The sequence below is a fragment of the Bubalus kerabau genome, chromosome 15 (assembly GCF_029407905.1).
Source record: "Bubalus kerabau isolate K-KA32 ecotype Philippines breed swamp buffalo chromosome 15, PCC_UOA_SB_1v2, whole genome shotgun sequence".
Classification (NCBI taxonomy): Eukaryota; Metazoa; Chordata; class Mammalia; order Artiodactyla; family Bovidae; genus Bubalus; species Bubalus kerabau.
Window position 1 is genome coordinate 2044140 of NC_073638.1, and position 13887 is coordinate 2058026.

At 38.4% G+C, this 13887-nt stretch overlaps 1 protein-coding gene across 3 annotated transcripts in view; it reads right to left on the minus strand.

Moving 5' to 3' along the window:
• GRIA4 (glutamate ionotropic receptor AMPA type subunit 4) overlaps nt 1-13887 on the minus strand; it is a 678251-nt gene that overhangs the window by 94012 nt on the left and 570352 nt on the right. The gene's annotated exons all lie outside the window — the stretch shown is intronic.

A 13887-nucleotide genomic window follows, 5' to 3' on the forward strand; every position in this document is an offset into this window, starting at 1 on the left:
GCATGACACCACATCAACACCAAAAAAGACAAAAATCACGTGATCATCTCAACAGATATAGAAAAAAAACATTTGACAAAATTCACCATCCACTCATGATAAATATTCCCATCAAAGTGGATATAATGGAAACATATATCAACATAATAAAAGCTATTTGTGACAAACCCACAGTCAACATAATATTCAATGGTGAAAAGCTGAAAGCCTTCTTGCTAAAATTTGGAATAAAACAAAGATGCCCACTGTCACCTCTTCTATTCAACATACTATTGAAAGTCCTAGCCACAGCAATTAGACAAGAAAAAGAAACAAAATTTTATTCAAATTGATAGGGAAAATGTAAAGTTGTCATTATCTGCAGATGACATGATATTATATATAGAAAACTCTAAAGATTCCACAGAAAAACTACTAGAACTGATAAAAAAAAATTTAGCATGGTAATAGGATACAAGATTAACATACAGAAATCTGCATTTTTAACACTAATAATACATATCAGAAAGTGAATGTAAAACAATTATTAGATACATCAAAAAAACTTAAACTACCTAGGCATAAACTTCACCACAGAGGTGAAAGACTTAAATGCTAAACATTGATATATAATTGTATAAAACATTGTATAAAACAATGATAAAGGAAACTGAAGATGATTCAAAGAAATAGAAAAATAACCCATGCTCTTAGATTGGAAGAGTTAATATTATTAAAATGGCCAACTACTTAAAGTAATATACAGATTTAATGAGATCCTTATCAAATAACTATGACATTTTTCACAGAACTAGAATGAATAATCCTAAAATTTATATGGAGCCATAAAAGACCCAGAATTAAAAAGCAATCTTGAAGAAAAAGAACAATGGTGGAGGCCTAACTGTCTCATACTTCAGACAGTAATATAAAGCTACAGTAATCAAAACAGCATGATCTTGGCACAAAAACAGATATATGAGTTAATGGAACAGAATACAGAACCCAGGAAAAACCCAATACAACCTACAGTCAGTTAATCTTCAATGAGGGAGGCAAGACTACATAATGGAGAAAAGGAAGTCAATCTCTTCAGCAAGTGGTTTGGGAAAGCTGGACAGCTGCATATAAATCAATGATATAAGAACACGCCCTCACACCATACATAAATATAAACTCAGAATGGCTTAAAGATTTAAATACAAGACCTGATGCCATATAACTCCCAGAAGAAAATATAGGCAAAACCATCTCTGATATAAATTGAGCACTATTCCCTTGGTCAACCTCCCAAAGCCAAAAAAATAAAAGCAAAAATAAACAAATTGGAACTAATCAAATTTAAAAACTTTTGAGCAGCAAAGGAAATCATGAACAAAATTAAAAGTCAACCTACAGGGTGGAAGAAAATATTTGCAAATGATGTGACTGAGAAGGACTTAATACAAGTGCTCATACAGCTTAATATCATAAAGACAAACAACCCAATCAAAAAAAAAAATGGGCAGAAGAATTATAGTGACATTTTTCCAAAGAAGATATTCAGATGGTCAAAAAGCACATGAAAAATGCTCAACATTGCTTATCATTAGAGAAATGCAAATCAAAATCACAATGAGGGATCACCTCACACAAGTCAAAATAGACATCTTCAAAAAGTCTACAAATAATAAATGCTGGTAAGGATGTGGAGGAAAGGGAGCCCTCTGACACTGTTTGATGGGAATGTAAATTGATATAACCACTACCGAGAACAGTATGGCAGTTCCTTAAAAAACTAAAAATAGAGTTGCCATATGATTCAGCAGTTCTACTCTTGGGCATGTATCTGGAGAAAATTCTAATTTGAAAAGACATCTGCATACCAGTGTTCATAGTAGCACTATTTAAAATAGCCAAGACATGGAAACAACCTAAATGTTCATCAACAAATGAGTGAATAAAGAAGATATGGCATATACACATTATGAAATATTGCTCAACCATAATATAATGAATGCATGAAGCAACATGGATGGGCCTAGAGATTATGATACTAAATGAATTGTCAGACAGAGAAGGACAAATATCATATGATATCACTTGTATGTGGAATTAGAATAAAATAATACAAATTAATTCATTTACAAAACAGACTTAACAGACACAGGAAGCAAATTTCTGTTTACTAAAGGAGGAGAGGTGGGAAGGATAAATTAAGGATTTGGGATTAACAAATACTACTACATACAAAATAGATAAACAATATGCAAAGGAATCCCAGGGCTGATCTTCTTCAGAATGGATTGGTTGGATCTTCTTGCAGTCCAACAGACTCTCAAGAGTCTTCTCCAACAACACAGTTCAAAAGCATCAATTCTTTGGCACTCAGCCTTCTTCACAGTCCAACTCTCACATCCATACATAACCACTGGAAAAACCATAGCCTTGACTAGATGGACCTTTGTTGGCAAAGTAATGTCTCTGCTTTTCAATATGCTATCTAGGTTGGACATAACTTTCCTTCCAAGGAGTAAGCATCTTTTAATTTCATGGCTGCAGTCACCATCTGCAGTGATTTTGGAGCCCCCCAAAATAAAGTCATTCACTGTTTCCACTGTTTCCCCATCTAGTTCCCATGAAGTGATGGGACCGGATGCCATGATCTTCATTTTCTGAATGTTGAGCTTTAAGCCAACTTTTTCACTCTCCACTTTCACTTTCATCAAGAGGCTTTTGAGTTCCTCTTCACTTTCTGCCATAAGGGTGGTGTCATCTGCATATCTGAGGTTATTGATATTTCTCCCGGCAGCGCCGAAGAATTGAAGCTTTTGAACTGTGGTGTTGGAGAAGATGCTTGAGAGTCCCTTGGACTGCAAGGAGATCCAACCAGTCCATTATGAAGGAGATCAGCCCTGGGATTTCTTTGGAAGGAATGATGCTGAAGCTGAAACTCCAGTACTTTGGCCACCTCATGCGAAGAGTTGACTCATTGGAAAAGACTCTGATGCTGGGAGGGATTGGGGGCAGGAGGAGAAGGAGACGACAGAGGATGAGATGGCTGGATGGCATCATTGACTTGATGGACGTGAGTCTGAGTGAACTCCGGGAGTTGGTGATGGACAGGGAAGCCTGGTGTGCTGCAATTCATGGGGTTGCAGAGTCGGACACGACTGAGCGACTGAACTGAACTGAACTGAGCATATATAATAGGGAACTACATTCAATATTTTTTAATAATCTATAATGGAAAATAATCTGAAAAAGAATATATATATATATATAAATACATATACACACACACATGAGTATGTGTGTAACTGAATAACTTTTCTTTTTTTTTTTTTTTTTTTTTTTAATTTTATTTTATTTTTAAACTTTACATAACTGTATTAGATTTGCCAAATATCAAAATGAATCCGCCACAGGTATACATGTGTTCCCCATCCTGAACCCTCCTCCCTCCTCCCTCCCCATTCCATCCCTCTGGGTCGTCCCAGTGCACCAGCCCCAAGCATCCAGTATCGTGCATCGAACCTGGACTGGCAACTCATTTCATACATGATATTTACATGTTTCAATTCCATTCTCCCAAATCTTCCCACCCTCTCCCTCTCCCACAGAGTCCATAAGACTGTTCTATACATCAGTGTCTCTTTTGCTGTCTCGTACACAGGGTTATTGTTACCATCTTTCTAAATTCCATATATATGCGTTAGTATACTGTATTGGTGTTTTTCTTTCTGGCTTACTTCACTCTGTATAATAGGCTCCAATTTCATCCACCTCATTAGAACTGATTCAAATGTATTCTTTTTAATGGCTGAATAATACTCCATTGTGTATATGTACCACAGCTTGCTTATCCATTCATCTGCTGATGGACATCTAGGTTGCTTCCATGTCCTGGCTATTATAAACAGTGCTGCGATGAACATTGGGGTACTCGTGTCTCTTTCCCTTCTGGTTTTCTCAGTGTGTATGCCCAGCAGTGGGATTGCTGGATCATAAGGCATGTCTATTTCCAGTTTTTTAAGGAATCTCCACACTGTTCTCCATAGTGGCTGTACTAGTTTGCATTCCCACCAACAGTGTAAGAGGGTTCCCTTTTCTCCACACCCTCTCCAGCATTTATTACTTGTAGACTTTTGGATTGCAGCCATTCTGACTGGTGTGAGATGGTACCTCATAGTGGTTTTGATTTGCATTTCTCTGATAATGAGTGATGTTGAGCATCTTTTCATGTGTTTGTTAGCCATCTTTATGTCTTCTTTGGAGAAATGTCTATTTAGTTCTTTGGCCCATTTTTTGATTGGGTCATTTATTTTTCTGGAGTTGAGCTGTAGGAGTTGCTTGTATATTCTCGAGATTAGTTGTTTGTCAGTTGCTTCATTTGCTATTATCTTCTCCCATTCTGAAGGCTGTCTTTTCACCTTGCTAATAGTTTCCTTTGATGTGCAGAAGCTTTTAAGGTTAATTAGGTCCCATTTGTTTATTTTTGCTTTTATTTCCAATATTCTGGGAGGTGGGTCATAGAGGATCCTGCTGTGATGTATGTCAGAGAGTGTTTTGCCTATGTTCTCCTCTAGGAGTTTTATAGTTTCTGGTCTTACGTTTAGATCTTTAATCCATTTTGAGTTTATTTTTGTGTATGGTGTTAGAAAGTGTTCTAGTTTCATTCTTTTACAAGTGGTTGACCAGAGTTCCCAGCACCACTTGTTAAAGAGATTGTCTTTAATCCATTGTATATTCTTGCCTCCTTTGTCGAAGATAAGGTGTCCATATGTGCGTGGATTTATCTCTGGGCTTTCTATTTTGTTCCATTGATCTATATTTCTGTCTTTGTGCCAGTACCATACTGTCTTGATAACTGTGGCTTTGTAGTAGAGCCTGAAGTCAGGTAGGTTGTGAATAACTTTTCTCTACATCTGAAACTAACGCATTACAAATCAAGTATATTTCAATTAAAAAATATAACACATGAGGAAAGGATATAAATGTTTCTAGTTTAGTTCAACTGAATTTAACAGGTATCAGTATTTCTGAAATGCCTCTGAGTGCCTTTTATGAAGCATGGAGGAGGATTCAGGAGATGAATGAAATGCATCAAATATAAGACACCTAAGCAGATCCGTGTCTTATGTGAAAATGTGTCTTATATTAAGATTTTATGGTACTCTGAGTCTGTGATGTGTATCACTTCACGGAGGTTCAGCTTAGTTACAAAATGGTTTAAAAGAAGATAGAGATAGTGTTTTGAGACAAAGAGGGTGAAAGCTTTGATTATATCAGTCACTACAGTCCTCATAGTTCTGGGAAATGGCAGTGGATAAGAGAGCAATAAGCCATTTATGTGTGGTAGGGAAAAATACAAGTCCCAGCAGGTGGAGTGAGGCAGGTGGACAGGAAGGTGTCGCCTCATTTGGTTCAGAGGAAGTTAACTAAGTTAAACAAATTCTGGAAAAAAGTTATTTATTTTCTAGCTATATCTTTCTATCATCTATCTGTTTATCACTCATTTCTCTCTCTCTCTATCTTTTATATATGTATTCCATACCTGGCTCTATTTTTCCATTAGAAATTTGAGGTAACTTACAACAACACACACCCAATTTTGTAAACACACAATTATAGGAAAAATACAAAAAGTATATTACAAAAGTGAATTATTATAACCAAAGATATTAACTCAGGCAAAAGTAAACCACACACCCACAGAGTTTGAAGCATCTGCACTTGCTTTCCTGTTTGTCCCCTTTAGGTATTTAGGAAATCTTTTTTTAAATGTGAATTTGATTCAGTAATCTTGAGAAAAAGTTTATCTTTTTCCTTTTTTTGGTCAACATAAATTATACAGCAGTGACCCTACAGTTATAGTAGGAATCAAGGAGAAGAGGAAGACCTAGTGTTACCTATCCTGTTGCATGTGTCTCAGCCATGATTTTGGAAACTTCTCTGTTTTTTTATTTTACTAACAAAGAGGAATTTCTTACTAGCCAATATATACCTGTTACTGTCTGGCTACTGGCAACTAAGGGACAATGAAAGACCCAGAGTGTGTATTCATAGTTAATATTAATGCTGGGCTGATTATGTATCAGGCATTGTGGTAAGCGCATTCCACTGATTATCAATCTAATTCTCACAACAAACTTATGAGATATATCCTATCTTACAAATAAGGAAGCCACATGTCAGTGGGTTAAAGCAAAACTATTCAAGATCTCCCAGCAAATACATATTAGAACCAAAAGACTCTCAACTTTGCCTTTTAAAAATTATGCTCTTGTGTATTTTTTTTCATTTTTAAGTTCTTTTAAAAATTTTTTCCTTTATTTTATTTTTTTAACTTTAAAATATTGTATTGGTTTTGCCATATATCAACATGAATCCACCACAGGTATACACATATTTTTACACAAATATGTGTTTTCCCTTGAAGATATAGGGCTTCCCTTGTGGCTCAGCTGGTAAAGAATCCGCCTGCAATGTGGGAGACCTGGGTTCGATCCCTGGGTTGGGAAGATCCCCTGGAGAAGGGAATGGCTACCCATTCCAGTATTCTGACCTGGAGAATTCCGTGAACTATACATTCCAGGGGGTTGCAAAGAGTCGGGCACGACTGAGTGACTTTCACTTTCACTTTTCATGTGTTTTCAATTTTGATATTTATCATAATATTCCTAGGAGAGGCAGGGAGATACTGTAGAAAGCAATCCAGGCTCTGACTCCCATTTCTGCAACTTTCTAGCCTTAGGTTTCCCACATGCAAAATGAGAATGATGATGCTAATACAGCTAGCACATCTGGTTTGAATTTAGTAAATAATGGCTATTGTTAATTAATTAAGTCAATAAATATTTATTTCATGTCAATTATATGCTAGCTGATTTGACAGTTCATCAGTAATATTCTCAATTTACTGGGAAGAAAATTAGACACCAGAAATCAAATATATGATTTTGAAACTGGAAAAACACTATCAATCTCTAGCTAGTTAAATGTCAGTTGAACATTTGTTCATAAAGAAGATGATAGGGCAGACCCAGAGATAGGCAAATAATTTCAATTTTCCAAAAGCTACAGTGATTCAACTATTGCATTAATTGCTAATTGGTAACATTATTATTTTATTTTAGGGGTTCGTGAAATAGAGTACCTGCCAAGTTTTTTTTTTTTTTTGGATAGAGTTTTCCCACAGGTACAATACATACAGGCGAAGCTGCAGCCTTCAGAAGAATCATGTGATGTAAAGCCTGACTGATAAATAATAGTTTACATTTCTCTGATTCCATTCTGTTGTTAATGCTGAAGGTAAAGGAAAAAAGATGACCACATCTGATTATAAGCTTCTTTTAGATATAATCTGAAGAATAGTAGGTGACTCAGTTAACTTTAGCTGTGTCTATTTGAGTATAGGCAATATTTTTTCTTTTATATTTTAAACTAATTTCATATAGAAGATCAATAGGCTATAGACTGGAAAGCAGTTTTCATGGAAGGTTACTTTGATGACTAAGTAGGTTTTAGTTTTTAAGCACAGGAATTGTGGAACTGTGGAACAAACAGTTTCCAGAACAAACTGTGGAAAATTCTTCAATAGATTGGAATACCAGACCACCTTACCTGCTTCTTGAGAAATTTGTATGCAGGTCAAGAAGCAACAGTTAGAACTGGACATGGAACAACAGGCGGGTTCAAAATTGGGAAAGGAGTACATCAAGGCTGTATATTGTCACCCTGCTTATTTAACTTATATACAGAGTACATAATGAGAAATGCTGGACTGGATGAAGGACAAGTTGGAATCAAGATTGCTGGGAGAAATATCTATAACCTCAGACATGCAAATGACACCACCCTTATGGCAGAAAGTGAAGAAGAACTAAAGAGCCTCTTGATGAATGTGAAAGAGGAGAGTGAAAATCTAGCTTTAAACTCAATATTCAAAAAACAAAGATCATGGCATCCGGTCCATCACTTCATGGCAAAAAGATGGAGAAACAATAGAAACTGAGAGAATTTATTTTGGGTGACTCCAAAATCAACTGCAGATGGTGACTGCAGCCAGTGATGAAATGAAAAGATGCTTGCCCCTTGAAAGAAAAGCTATGACCAACCTAGACAGCATGTTAAAAAGTAGAGACATTACTTTGCCAACAGAGGTCCATGTAGTCAAAGCTACGGTTTTTCAGTAGTTGTGTATGGATGTGAGGGTTGGAGTATAAAGAAAGCTGAACTCTGAAGAACTGATGCTTTTGAACTGTGGTGTTGGAGAAGACTCTTGAGAATTCCTTTGACTGCAAGGAAATCCAACCAGTCAATCCTAAAGGAAATCAATCCTGAATATTCTTTGGAAGGATTGATACTGAATCTCCAATACTTTGGCCACCTGATGTGAAGAACTGACTTATTTGAAAAGACCCTGATGCTGGGAAAGATTGAAGGCGGGAGGAGAAGGAGACGACAGAGGATAAGATGGTTTGATGGCATAACGAACTTGATAGACATGAGTTTGAGCAAGCTCCGGGTATTGGTGATGGACAGGGAAGCCTGGTGTGCTGCAGTCCATGGGTTCAGAAAGAGTAGGACATGACTGAGCTACTGAACCAAACTGAACTGACTGTGGAACTGAAAGTGTGGAAAACATTGTAATAAAATCATCTCTACAGTCCTAGAGCAGTGAAGGGAGAGGTGGTCAGTGGTTAAATAACTAAGTAAATAATGCCCCAGAGGGCAAAGGGGAGACCAGTGAGAGAGTTTCTGCTTATTGAAATGGGCTACTCAACAATGTCTGCATTTCACAATAGTTAATGGCATCCTAAGAAAATATTAATTTCCAACTTGGCTTTCCTTTTAATTTTCATTTAGAGTTGATACATACTCTGGGAAGAAGAGGGAAAGTGAAATTAATAAATTAGAGAACTTCAGATATCCTAATGATTACTGATGTAAATCTACAGGTTCATCATATCATATGTGTTTAATAAATACTTATTTTATATTTTTCTAATTAAGAAAGAATTTCTGCTGTTTTGTATTTCAGGTTCACAGGTTGACTAAATCATACTGAGACAGCTCAGGTACACTTAAAAGAAAGAGTGTCAAATATAATGGGAGAAATTCCCTTTTAACACATTTTAAATGTTAGGTTAAAAATTGACTTGGATATTTGGCAAATCTAATACAGTTATGTAAAGTTTAAAAATAAAATAAAATTTAAAAAAAAAAAAATAAAAAATAAAAATTGACTTGGGAGGGTGGTCCCAATATGGTGGAGGAATAGGACAGGGAGACCACTGTCCCCCACAAATTCATCAAAAGATTATTTGGATGCTGAGCAACTTCCAGAAAACAACGTCTTCCCAGAAAGGCAGCCCATTCGCTTCAAAAGGAGGTAGAAAAAAATAGAAAAGGCAAAAAGAGTGACAAAAGAGTTAGGGATGGAGACCCATCCTGGGGAGGGAGTCATGAAGGAGGAGTTTCCAAACAGCAGGAAACCCTCTCACTGGCAGATCTGTGGGGAGTTTTGGAATCTCAAAGAGCAACATAACTGGGTGGAAAAAGAAAAAAACCCACAAAATAGGTGCCTAACCACAACTCCCAGCAAAGAAGTAGCCCAGATGCTCGCATCAGCCATTGGAGGCTGGACAGGGAGCAAAGGCTGCATGCTTAGGGTAAGGACCAGGCCTGAATGCCCTGAGGAGAATCTGAGGGAGCTAACGTGAGACAGCAGCCCAAACCATGGGATAGCCAGAGAGAGAGAGAGAGAGAGAGAGAGAGAGAGAGAGAGAGAGAGAACTTTCCTGTGAAATGCTCTAACTTAATGCACAGCCTGGCCCACTCACAGAGCAAAGGATTGAGTGATCACCAAAGGAGAGCTATCCAGTTGCATACAATCCCCTCCCCACCAGAGGCAGAGAGGCAGGCAGGCGACAGCCAGAGCCAGAAGGCAAGGAGCTACTCCAATCTCGGCCTCAGAGACCAGCATCCTCCACCAAACTTTGAGCAGGCCCCCAGTTGCTAACCACATCTTCCTGGGATCCTGGATGGTTGACATCTGCCAGGAGTGTCATAGCTTGAGATCAGCTTCCCAGAGGAGACAAATGACACACCCGAGACCAGAGAGGTGATTAAGATGCATGGCCCAACTGGGACAGTGTGCTCCTCTAGCACCTGATCGCCTGAGCTGCTCAGACCTGGGAAGGGCACAAAACGCATGCCCAACAGAGTTTGTGCCCTTGTGGAGTACCTGAGAACCTGAACCCAAGTGGCTCGGACCTGAGAAGTGCATGAAACCCCAGGGCCCGCTTTGGACAGTGCCCCGCAGAGCACCCTGCAGCCTAAGCAGTGTAGAACCAGAAAGCACATGCCGTGAGATTGGGCAAACCCAGTGTGGTCCATACACTGCGAGCACTCCTGACACACACCAGTGATATTTGTTTGCAGGGTTCCTCCAGCCCCAAAACACAACTGAACAAGTGAGCGTAAATAAATGACCACCTTTGCCCCCTTGTGTCAGCGCAGAAATTAGACATGGAAGAGACTTTCAAACAGAGGAAGCCAAAATAAACAAAGAAGGGCAAACCACTCTGGAAGTGACAGGTACAACAGATTAAAACCCTGCAGTTAGCATTGACTAAGCATTGGAGGGGGCCTATAGACCTTGAGAAGAAGTACAAGCTGGAACAAGGAAATATCTGAAACTGAAATGACCCTACACTGCCCTTGAAAGCTCCAGAGAAATTCCTAGATATATTTTACTATTATCACTTTTTAATTTTTTAAATTCTTTATTATTCCTTTAATTTTGTTTTACAGCCTACCATTACCTTGCCAAAAAAAGACCCTATTTTTAAAGCAAATTTTATATGTATATTTTTTTATAATGTTTCTAATTGATTTTGTTTTGAATTTTTAATATTGTATGTTTGAGAGTCTAACTTCTACTCTAGATTTTTAATCTTTGTTTTTTGGTATTTGTTACCAATTTTGTACCTTTAAGAATCTAATCTTCAGTATTCATGTTTACTTCAGTTCAGTTCAGTTCAGTTGCTCAGTCGTGTCTGACTCTTTGCGACCCCATGAACTGCAGCACTCCAGGCCTCCCTATCCACCACCAACTGCTGGAGTCTACCCAAACCCATGTCCATTGAGTTGGTAATGCCATCCAACCATCTCATCCTGTCACCCCCTTCTCCTGCCCTCAATCTTCCCCAGCATCAGGGTCTTCTCAAATGAGTCAGCTCTTTGCATCAGGTGGCCAAAGTATTGGAGTTTCAGCCTTAGCATCAGTCCTTCCAAAGAACACCCAGGACTGACCTCCTTTAGGATGGACAGGTTGGATCTCCTTGCAGCCCAAGGGACTCACAAGAGTCTTCTCCAGCACCACAGTTCAAAAGCATCAATTCTTCAGTGCTCAGCTTTCTTTACAGTCCAACTCTCACATTCATACATGACCATGGGAAAAACCATAGCCTTGACTAGAAGGAATAAGCATCTTTTAATTTCATGGCTGCAATCACCATCTACAGTGATTTTGGAGCCACCCAAAAATAAAGTCAGCCACCATTTCCCCATCTATTTGCCATGAAGTGATGGGACCGGATGCCATGATCTTAGTTTTCTGAATGCTGAGCTTTAAGCCAACTTTTTCACTCTCCTCTTTCATGTTTACTTAGGGTTGTGATTACTGGCTTGATTGCTTTCTCCCCTTTTGACTCTCCCTTTTATCCCCCAGGTCACCTTTATCTCCTCCCTCCCCCTTCTCGTCTCTACTTAACTCTTTGAAACTCTCTGGGCATTCCTGGCTGTGGAGAACACTTAAGGAACTGATTACCTAGATTGGTCTCTCCCATTTTGACTACCCCTCTTCTCCTCCTGGTCATGTCTATCTCCCTCCTCCCTCTTCTCTTCTCCCTGTAACTCTGTGAATTTCTCTGGGTGCGCCAGAGTCTGGAGAGTCTTTTCACCATTAACCTATATGTTTTATCATCTGTGCTGTATGGATGGAGAAGACTTGATGCTACTGTAAGAATAAGACTGAAAGCCAGAGCAGGAGGCTTAAATCCAAAACTTGAGAACACCAGAGAACTCCCGATTCCAGGGAACATTAATAGACAAAAGCTCATAAAAGCCTGTGTACCTACACTGAAATCAAGCACCACCCAAGAGCCAACGATTTCCAGAGCAAGATTTACCTGCTTATTCTTCAACAATGCAGGAAAACAGCCCTGAGCATTAAAATACAGGCTGCTCAAAGACATGCCAAAACCATATACTCCCCAAAACTCACTACTGGACAGTTCATTGCACTCCAGAGAGAAGAGATCCAGCTCCCCCCACCAGAATACAGACGCAAACTCCCCTAAGCAGGAAACAAGCCACTAGTCCAACCCCACTCCCAGGGAGCAGGCTCCACAATAAAGAGGAACCACAAACTTCCAGCACACAGAAAGGCCACCCCTAAAACAGCAATCTAAACAAAATGAAAAGGCAGGAAATATTCAGCAGGTAAAGGAACATGATAAATACCCACCAAACCAAACAAAAAAGGAGGAGATAGGGAGTCTGTCTGAAAAATAATTCAGAATAATGATAGTAAAGATGCTCCAAAATCTTGAAAACAAAATAAATAGACCAGAGACAAGGATTGAGAAGATGCAAGAAATGTTTAACAAGGACCTAGAAGAAATAAAAAAGAGTCAATCAATAACGAATAATGCAGTAACTGAGGTCAAAAGCACTCTGGAGGGAACCAACAGTAGAATAACTGAGGCAGAAGATAGGATAGGTGAGGTGGAAGATAGAATGGTGGAAATAAATGAAGCAAGAGGAAAAAAGAAATAAAAGAAATGAGGACAACTTCAGAGATGTCTGGCACAATGTTAAATGCCCCAACATTCGAATCATAGGAGCCCCAGAAGAAGAAGAAAAAAAGAAAGGGCATGAGAAAATACTTGAGGAGATAATAGTTGAAAACTTCCCTAAAATGGGGAAGGAAATAGCCACTTAAGTCCAAGAAACCCAGAGAGTCCCAAATAGGATAAACCTAAGGCAAAGCACCCCAAGACACAAATTAATCAAATTAATGAAGATCAAACACAAAGAACAAATATTAAAAGCAGCAAGGGAAAAGCAACAAATTAAACACATGGGATCCCTATAAGGATAACAGCAGTTCTTTCAGTAGAAACTCTTCAGGCCAGAGGGGAACGGCAGGACATACTTAAAATGATGAAAGAGAAAAACCTACAACCCAGATTACTGTACCCAGCAAGGATCTCATTCAAGTATGAAGAGGAAAGCAAAAGCTTTACAGACAAGCAAAAGCTGAGAGAATTCAGCACCAACAAACCAGCTCTTCAACAAATGCTAACGGACCTGCTCTAGACAGGAAACACAGAAAAAGTTTTTAAACTCGAACCCAAAACAACAAAGTAAATGGCAATGGGATCATACTTATGAATAATTACCTTAAATGTAAATGGGTTGAATACCCCAACCAAAAAACAAAGACTGGCTGAATGGATACAAAAACAAGACCTCTATATATGCTGTCTACAAGAGACCCACCTTAAATCAAGGGACACATACAGACTGAAAGTGAAGGGCTGGAAAAGATATTTCATGCAAATGGAGACCAAAAGAAAGCAGAAGTAACAATACTTATATCAGATAAAATAATCTTTGAAATAAAGATAGTGATAAGAGACAAAGAAGGACACTATATAATGATCAAAGGGTCAATCCAAGAAGACATAACAATTATAAACATATATGCACCCAACATAGGAGCATCTCATTGCATAAGGCAAATGCTAACAGGTATGAAAGGGGAAATTAATAGCAACACAATAATAGTGGGACACTTTAATACCCCACTCACAGCTATGGATAGATCAAACAAACAGAAAATTAGCAAGGAAA